The sequence below is a fragment of the Triticum dicoccoides genome, chromosome 7A (genome assembly GCF_002162155.2).
Source record: "Triticum dicoccoides isolate Atlit2015 ecotype Zavitan chromosome 7A, WEW_v2.0, whole genome shotgun sequence".
NCBI lineage: Eukaryota > Viridiplantae > Streptophyta > Magnoliopsida > Poales > Poaceae > Triticum > Triticum dicoccoides.
Window position 1 is genome coordinate 351,467,893 of NC_041392.1, and position 8,347 is coordinate 351,476,239.

The window sequence follows — 8,347 nt, forward strand, 5'->3', positions numbered from 1 at the left end:
CACCCGAGTCGCCTTCGCCGCCATGCGCTCCGACTGCTCAATGGCAAGCCGAAGCGCCTTGGTGTTCTTTCGACGGAGCTGTCGAGCGTCCATCTCCGCCATCGTAAGTGAACAGCGATAAACCCAAGCGAGGAGCCGCTCATCCTCGTCGAGCTCCATCGGCAACCCGCGGCGGTGGCGCATGGACTGCTCTGTTGCTTCCCTCTCCCTAGCCCGCTACCTCTCGCAGTGGGCAGAGCGCGCCTCCGATTTTGGTGTGCGCGGGGGGCGGGAGGGGCCAGCTCCGGCGTTCGCACTGCGTCGGTGGGGGAGAGGTGGGGTGGCAGATCCGGAACTGCCTGATGTCCACCTTGGACCTCTCGAGGGCAATGCGGAGGGCCAGCTCCTCGTCAACGTCGAGGTCGAAGTCGGAGCGACTGTCAGCGCTCAACATGGTCGTCGGAGTCGTCGGAGTGGATCAAAATTGAAGAAATCAAAAGAGGGGAGAAGAAGATACGGGGCGATAGAGGAGAGTGAAGTGAGCAAGGGTTCCGAATTGGGGGTTTTGTGAGGATGGGTGGGGTCGGGGTGGACCAGGCTGACGTGTCAGACGCGCCCGAGCATGCCTGGGCCGCCCCATATTCGCCCTACATTTGGGTTGGATATGAGGGGCGCCCGACAACCTAGAGGTTTGAGGCCGATTCGAGGCGCCCATCTGGGTCATGTTTTTTCCCGGTTAGTGATTGGGTCGTTCATCCGGGCGTATGAGGGAAGTTTGGGGCGCCCGGGTGTAGATGCTCTAAGGCTTTGTTCGGTTCCAAGGCTGTAAGGCAAACTTGCTTATGCTGACGCATTTGATCCACATGTCCATTTGACCGAAACGAACAGAAACAATGGTCCAATGCACCGACGCATCCCCAAATGTGGTCCCCTTAGTGTTCTTTTGGACGTATTTCCGGTTCGAATTTACGCCTGCTTTGTGTCCATGCAGACATGAGACGAACGCGACACGTGTCCCCTCTGTGTCCGCCTCAGGCCCACGTGTCGGCCGACCAACTACCCGCCCTAGTCATAGTAAACTCCACGCATTCGTCCGGGCTCGCTCATCGATCACAGGAAACATCTAGGCCTCGTCTTTTTAAATGGCAAGTATACAGGGTGCCACCTCACCCACTTCTCCATCCCCACACCAGTCCGCATCTGGCCATGCTTGCTCTCACGCCGCTTGACACAAGCCCTAACCACTATCGTCGCGATGGGCTTCTTCGGCCGCAAGCGCGATAAAGCATGACCACAAGGACGGTTCGTCGTGTCGTCCGACCAACTTCAGGTTGGCGTCATGGGGGACAGCACCCATGCAACCGACTGTATATCTCGGTGCACCAGCCGTAGTACCATTGGGAGTACTGCATCTCGCTATTATGGCTGGACATCAACAGCCCTCGCGTCTGGCACCTCGACCCCCACCCCGATTCCGGTGCCAGTCGTGCCGCAGTTTGAGTGCACACATGCAGCCATGATTCCTAAACCGTCATGCTCTCCTGACGCTTGTGCGGCATCATGACCCAGCCTACGTGCCAGACTCCCTGAACTGGGATGTCTAGTTTGCTGCAGAGCACGAAGTGCGCCACTATGACGGTGTCCAGATCGACGCACTCCCTCCACCACTGTCGCCGATGGTGAAGGAGGACGAGGACGAGGGGGCTATGTACTAGGTGGCACTCTAGGAAGCGACCCGGCGGGCCATCGAGGAGCCGAGCACGATGAGCTAGCCCGGTGACCTGGCCTCGAGGAGGCACTCCAGTTGTCCTCGATCGGTAACCTGGTCTACCGACCGCTACCACCATCACCACCGCCACTACCCCCATGCTCGAGATGTACCGGCGGACAAACACCATGCCCACTTGTTTGGTTGGGCGTGACGGAGGAGGAGCACCAACACCTCCACGAGTGGGAGGGCCATGCACTAGCAGCCAAGCTAGCGGAAGCGGAGCGCCTAATGCAGCGCGAGCGCGAGGAGGAGGTCGAGCAGCGCAAGGAGGAGGAGGAGGTGGCACAGTAGCATCAGTCGGCAGCACTGGATGGCACATCAGATGATAGGCTGATGGAATCCTATCGCGTTTGCAATCTAAAAGGAGATGCAAAAGTTTTGCTTCAGAATTTTTATATAGGTCTAGCTTTGCATCATAGACAACTTTTGGATTTTGCCGCTAAAGGAAATTTTATTGAGCTTGATGCCAATGCCGCTTATGAGATCCTAAAAGGGATTTTGGGAATTCCGCCTATCAAAAAGGGGATTTCTTTTACTCAAGAAGGAGCTCAAATTTTGGATAAGTTGAGTGATTCATAAACATTTGGTTGAGTTATAAAAATACAATGAACCTCTGAAATATATCAATGGGAACCACAATCAAATGAATACCTTGATTACTCTTTGCAATAAGCGTTTGGATATTTTGGATCTTGAGATGGTCTCTTTTCCTGAAAATCTTGGGAAGTGTAAAGAGCCTCCTGGGTTTGAAAAGGCCCTTACAAAAGTTGCAAACTAATGATGACAACACTTAGATCTATGCATTGTGCCTAGCTAGCACTACAAAAAAAAGAGACATCCGTGACATTTTGGGCCGAACGAAAAAAATTATGTCATACTTATGACACTTCTATGACGATAATTGTGACAAAACCTGGTATCATCATAGATGTGGTGGGGTCCTACTTCTATGCCAAAAAAATCATGACAGAAAATGGGCTTTTCGTCCTGGGCGGGCCGGAGACGTAGCTGCATGACAATTCTTTGGGCCGTCTGATACATCTCCAATGTATCTATAATTTTTGATTGTCCCATGCTATTATATTATCTATTTTGGATGTTTAATGGGCTTTAATATACCTTTTTATATTATTTTTGGGACTAACCTATTAACCGAAAGCCCTGTGCAAATTGCTGTTTTTTTGCCTATTTCAGTGTTTCGCAGAAAAGGAATATCAAATGGAATCCAAACGGAATGAAACCTTCGTGGGGATCTTTTTTGAAACAAACATGATCCAGGAGACTTAGAGTGGACGTCAAGGAAGAAGCGAGGTGGCCACGAGGTAGGAGGGCGCGCCCCAGGGGGGTGGGTGCGCCCCCACCCTCGTGGGCCCCTCGCAGCTCCATGAACCTACTTCTTTCACCTATATATACTCTCGTACCCTGAAACCTTCAGGGAGAGCCACGAAACACCTTTTCCACCGCCGCAACCTTCTGTACCCATGAGATCCCATCTTGGGGCCTTTTCCAGCGATCTGCCGGAGGGGGGATTCAATCATGGAGGGCTTCTACATCAACACCATAGCCTCTCCGATGACGTGTGAGTAGTTTACCACAGACCTTCAGGCCCATAGTTATTAGCTAGATGGCTTCTTCTCTCTATTTGGATCTCAATACAAAGTTCTCCTCGATCTTCTTGGAGATTGATGACCCACAAGTATAGGGGATCTATCGTAGTCCTTTCGATAAATAAGAGTGTCGAACCCAACGAGGAGCAGAAGGAAATGATAAGCGGTTTTCAGCAAGGTATTCTCTGCAAGTACTGAAATAAGTGGTAACAGATAGTTTTGTGATAAGATAATTTGTAACGAGCAACAAGTAACAAAAGTAAATAAAGTGCAGCAAGGTGGCCCAATCCTTTTTGTAGCAAAGGACAAGCTTGGACAAACTCTTATATAAGGAAAAGCGCTCCCGAGGACACATGGGAATATCGTCAAGCTAGTTTTCATCACGTTCATATGATTCGCGTTCGGTACTTTGAGAATTTGACATGTGGGTGGACCGGTGCTTGGGTGTTGTTCTTAATTGAACAAGCATCCCACTTATGATTAACCTCTATTGCAAGCATCCGCAACTACAACAAAAGTATTAAGGTAAACCTAACCATAGCATGAAACGTATGGATCCAAATCAGCCCCTTACGAAGCAACGCATAAACTATGGTTTAAGCTTCTGTCACTCTAGCAACCCATCATCTACTTATTACTTCCCAATGCCTTCCTCTAGGCCCAAATAATGGTGAAGTGTTATGTAGTCGACGTTCACATAACACCACTAGAGGCTAGACAACATACATCTCATCAAAATATCGGACGAATACCAAATTCACATGACTACTAATAGCAAGACTTCTCCCTTGTCCTCGGGAACAAACGTAACTACTCACAAAGCATATTCATGTTCATAATCGGAGGGGTAATAATATGCATAAAGGATCTGAACATATGATCTTCCACCAATTAAACCAACTAGCATCAACTACAAGGAGTAATTACAACTACTAGCAACCTACTAGCACCAATCCCGGACTTGGAGACAAGAATTGGATACAAGAGATGAACTAGGGTTTTGAGATGAGATGGTGCTGATGAAGATGTTGATGGAGATTGCCCTCTCCCGATGAGAGGAGCGTTGGTGATGACAATGGCGATGATTTCCCCCTCTGGGAGGGAAGTTTCCCCGGCAGAACAGCTCTGCTAGAGCCCTAGATTGGTTCCGCCAAGGTTCCGCCTCGTGGCGGCGGAGTTTCGTCCTGAAAGGTTGCTTCTCGTTTTTTTCTCAACAAAAGACTTCATATAGCAGAAGATGGTCATCGGAGAGCCACCAGGGGGCCCACGAGGTAGGGGGGTGCGCCCTAGGGGGTGCCCCCACCCTCGTGGAAAGGGTGTGGGCCCCCTGGTCTTCATCTTTGGCGAGGATTTTTATTATTTATTATAAGGTATTCCGTGGAGTTTTAGGACTTTTGGAGTTGTGCAGAATAGGTCTCTAATATTTGCTCCTTTTCCAGCCCAGAATTCCAGCTGTCGGCATTCTCCCTCCTTTATGCAAACCTTATAAAATAAGAGAGAATAACCATAAGTATTGTGTCATAATGTGAAATAACAGCCCATAATGCAATAAATATCGATATAAAAGCATGATGCAAAATGGACGTATCAACTCCCCCAAGCTTAGACCTCGCTTGTCCTTAAGCAAAAGCCGATAACAATAAATATGCCCCCATGTTTAGAGGTAGAGGCATCGATAAAAATAAAATACGGACATGAGGGCATCATGATTATTCTCATAACAGCAACATACATAGATATTGTCATATGATTACTTATGTTCAAGTGATGATCTATTCACAATGCAAAAGTATGAATCAGAAACCTTATTGAGAACCAACAGACTATAACCTCAGTCATTGAAGCAATTGCAATTTATCATAACATCAGAAAGAGTCTATGTCAGAGCTAAAAAGCAAGTCCACATACTCAACTATCATCTAGTCCTTCATAATTGCTAACACTCGCGCAATACTTGTGGTTACGGAGTTTTAATCGGACACAGAGAAAGATAGGGGCTTATAGTTTTGCCCCACAACCTTTTACCTCAAAGGTAATGTCAACGATAATAACTCATGCCCCCCTACATCCAATAGATATATATATCAGGTTCTTTCCAACATGCTGGGCTTGCCAAAGGATAAAATGAAAAAGGGAGAGGTGAAGATCACCATGACACTTGCATGAGGTAGAAGATAATAATAAAAGATAGGCCCTTCGCAGAGGGAAGCAGAGGTTGCCATGCGCTTTTATGGTTGGATGCACAAAATCTTAATGCGAAAGAACGTCACTTTATATTGCCCCTTGTGATATAAACCTTTATTATGCAGTCCGTCGCTTTTATTACTTCCATATCACAAGATCATATAAAGCTTATTTCTCCCACACTAATCATACATATTTAGAGCAATTTTTATTGCTTGCACCGATGACAACTTACTTGAAGGATCTTACAATCCATAGGTAGATATGGTGGACTCTCATGGCAAAACTGGTTTAAGGGTATTTGGAAGCACAAGTAGTATCTCTACTTGGTGCTGAGAATTTGGCTAGCATGAGGGGGAAAGGCAAGCTCAACATGTTGGATGATCCATGACAACATACTTTATCTCAGATATAAGAAAACATAACCCATTACGTTGTCTTCCTTGTCCAACATCAACTCTTTAGCATGTCATATTTTGATGAGTGCTCCCAATCATAAAAGATGTCAATAATAGTATATTTATATGTGAAACCTCTCTTTCCTTATTACTTCCTATTAGTTGCAACGATGACCAAAGCTGTGTCTGCCAACTCCCAACAACTTTTAATCATCACACTCTTTCTATGTGAAGTCATTACTATCAATAAGATCAATATGAACTTTTGTTTCTTCTTATTCTTTTTCTCTTTTCTTTTATTCACCCAAGATCATAGCAAGAAAATCAAGCCCTTGACTCAACACTAATCTTTATTATATAGCTCATGAACTTGATTACATAGAGAGATCATAAGGCAAAACTCAAAACTATATCATGCCATAAACTTTATTCTACTAGATCAAAATACTACTAATAGGATCGAACTAAGGAAAACGGTAAAGATAGGATTTGTGATTGTGATACGATACCGGGGCACCTCCCCCAAGCTTTGCGGCTGCCAAGGGGAGTGCCCATACCCATGTTATTATATCTCCTTCTTTGTTGTTGGTGAAATATTCTTGGCGATGATTCCTCTCAGGATACGATTCTCCCCCTCGAGCTTGTTGACTTGCTACTTGAGGTCCATTGTTTCCTTACGAAGCTTTCCTGTGTCGGCTAAAGCTCCTTGCACCCAAGGGTGTTTCATAGCTGCGGGAGAACAAGTGACACTCCTCTTCATATTTTCATAAGAAAGAAATCTAACATTGGAAGGGATAACCGAGTTTGGAATAGATGTGCTCTGTAGTTCCCCCATCGTGAACCCAGCTCGGAAGCGAGAGGTGACTTCTTGATCCTCCATGGCATCTACCCTCATTAAGTCAGCCTCCATCTCTTCCTCTGTTGCTGGCCCAAAGTGGTCAGGGTCGCTGTTTGCCCTTGGTTCCGGTGCCGGATTAGATACCCAGCTCTCCCCGACTGACTCTTGAGAAGACATCTTGCTCTAATCTATAGCAGCAACAGCTCGAAACAAAAACAAAGGATATTTGCGTGATATAGGAGTCAAAACCTTCGGGAGAATATATAGTGAATTTTTACCAACCAAAATACATATCGTGCAAGAAAACGGAGTCCGGAAGGCACATGAGGTGCTCATGAGGTAGGGGGCGCGCCTAGGGGGTAGGGCGCGCCCTCCACCCTCGTAGGGCCCTCGTGTCCTTCCCGGACTGCTACTTAATTTTCTATTTTTCTAAATATTCCAAAATGGAATATTGCCTTAAAAATTGTTTTGGAGTCGGTTTACTTACCGTACCACATACCTATTCCTTTTCGGAGTCTAAAACGTTCTGGAAAGTGTCCCTTATGTATTCTTCCAGGGTTATGGTTTCAATATTTATGGGATTACCTGAGATATAATGTTAATTCTCTGACCGTTTACCACCTTCGGATTTGTGCCTTCGAAGTTGTTGATTTTTATGGCACCGGAACGATAGACCTCCTCGATAACATAGGGGCCTTCCCATTTAGAGAGAAGTTTTCCTGCAAAAAATCTTAAACGAGAATTGTATAGCAATACATAATCACCTACATTAAACTCATGCTTTTGTATCCTTTTGTCATGCCATCTTTTAACCTTTTCTTTAAACAACTTGGCATTTTCATAAGCTTGGGTTCTCCATTCATCAAGTGAGCTAATATAAAATAACCTCTTTTCACCGGCAAGTTTGAAATCATAGTTGAGCTCTTTAATAGCCCAATATGCCTTATGTTCTAGTTCGAGAGGTAAGTGACATGCTTTTCCATATACCATTTTATACGGAGACATACCCATAGGATTTTTATATGCAATTCTATAGGCCCATAATGCATCATCAAGTTTCTTGGACCAATTCTTTCTAGATCTATTGACAGTCTTTTGCAAAATTAATTTGAGTTCTCTATTACTCAATTCTACTTGACCACTAGACTATGGGTGATACAGAGATGCAATTCTATGATTGATGTGACGCCCGGGTAATTAAGCTACAGTAATCCCCACTAATGTTGCCACGTCACCTCGGTTACTGTGGATAAACTCGCGTTAGATCCGAACCCGTTCTAAAACAAAAATCAAAACAAGAGCAAAGATAAAAAGTTTCAAAACCAAAACTAAAAATTTTCGGGGGTTGTCTAAAATAGCTAACATAATTATGGTGGGGTGCACTAATTTTTGTAAAATGCTTTGGCATTTTAAATAATCTAAAAACAGAAAAGAAAATTAATAAAAGAAAAGAAAGAAAAAAAAAGGGAGAGGGAGGGGAAAACCCCCTGGCCCAGCCAGTTCCCCCACCCCACCTGGCCCCTGGCCTGGCCCAACTTCCCCCCCCCCCTTGGGCCGGCCCATCGGCCCA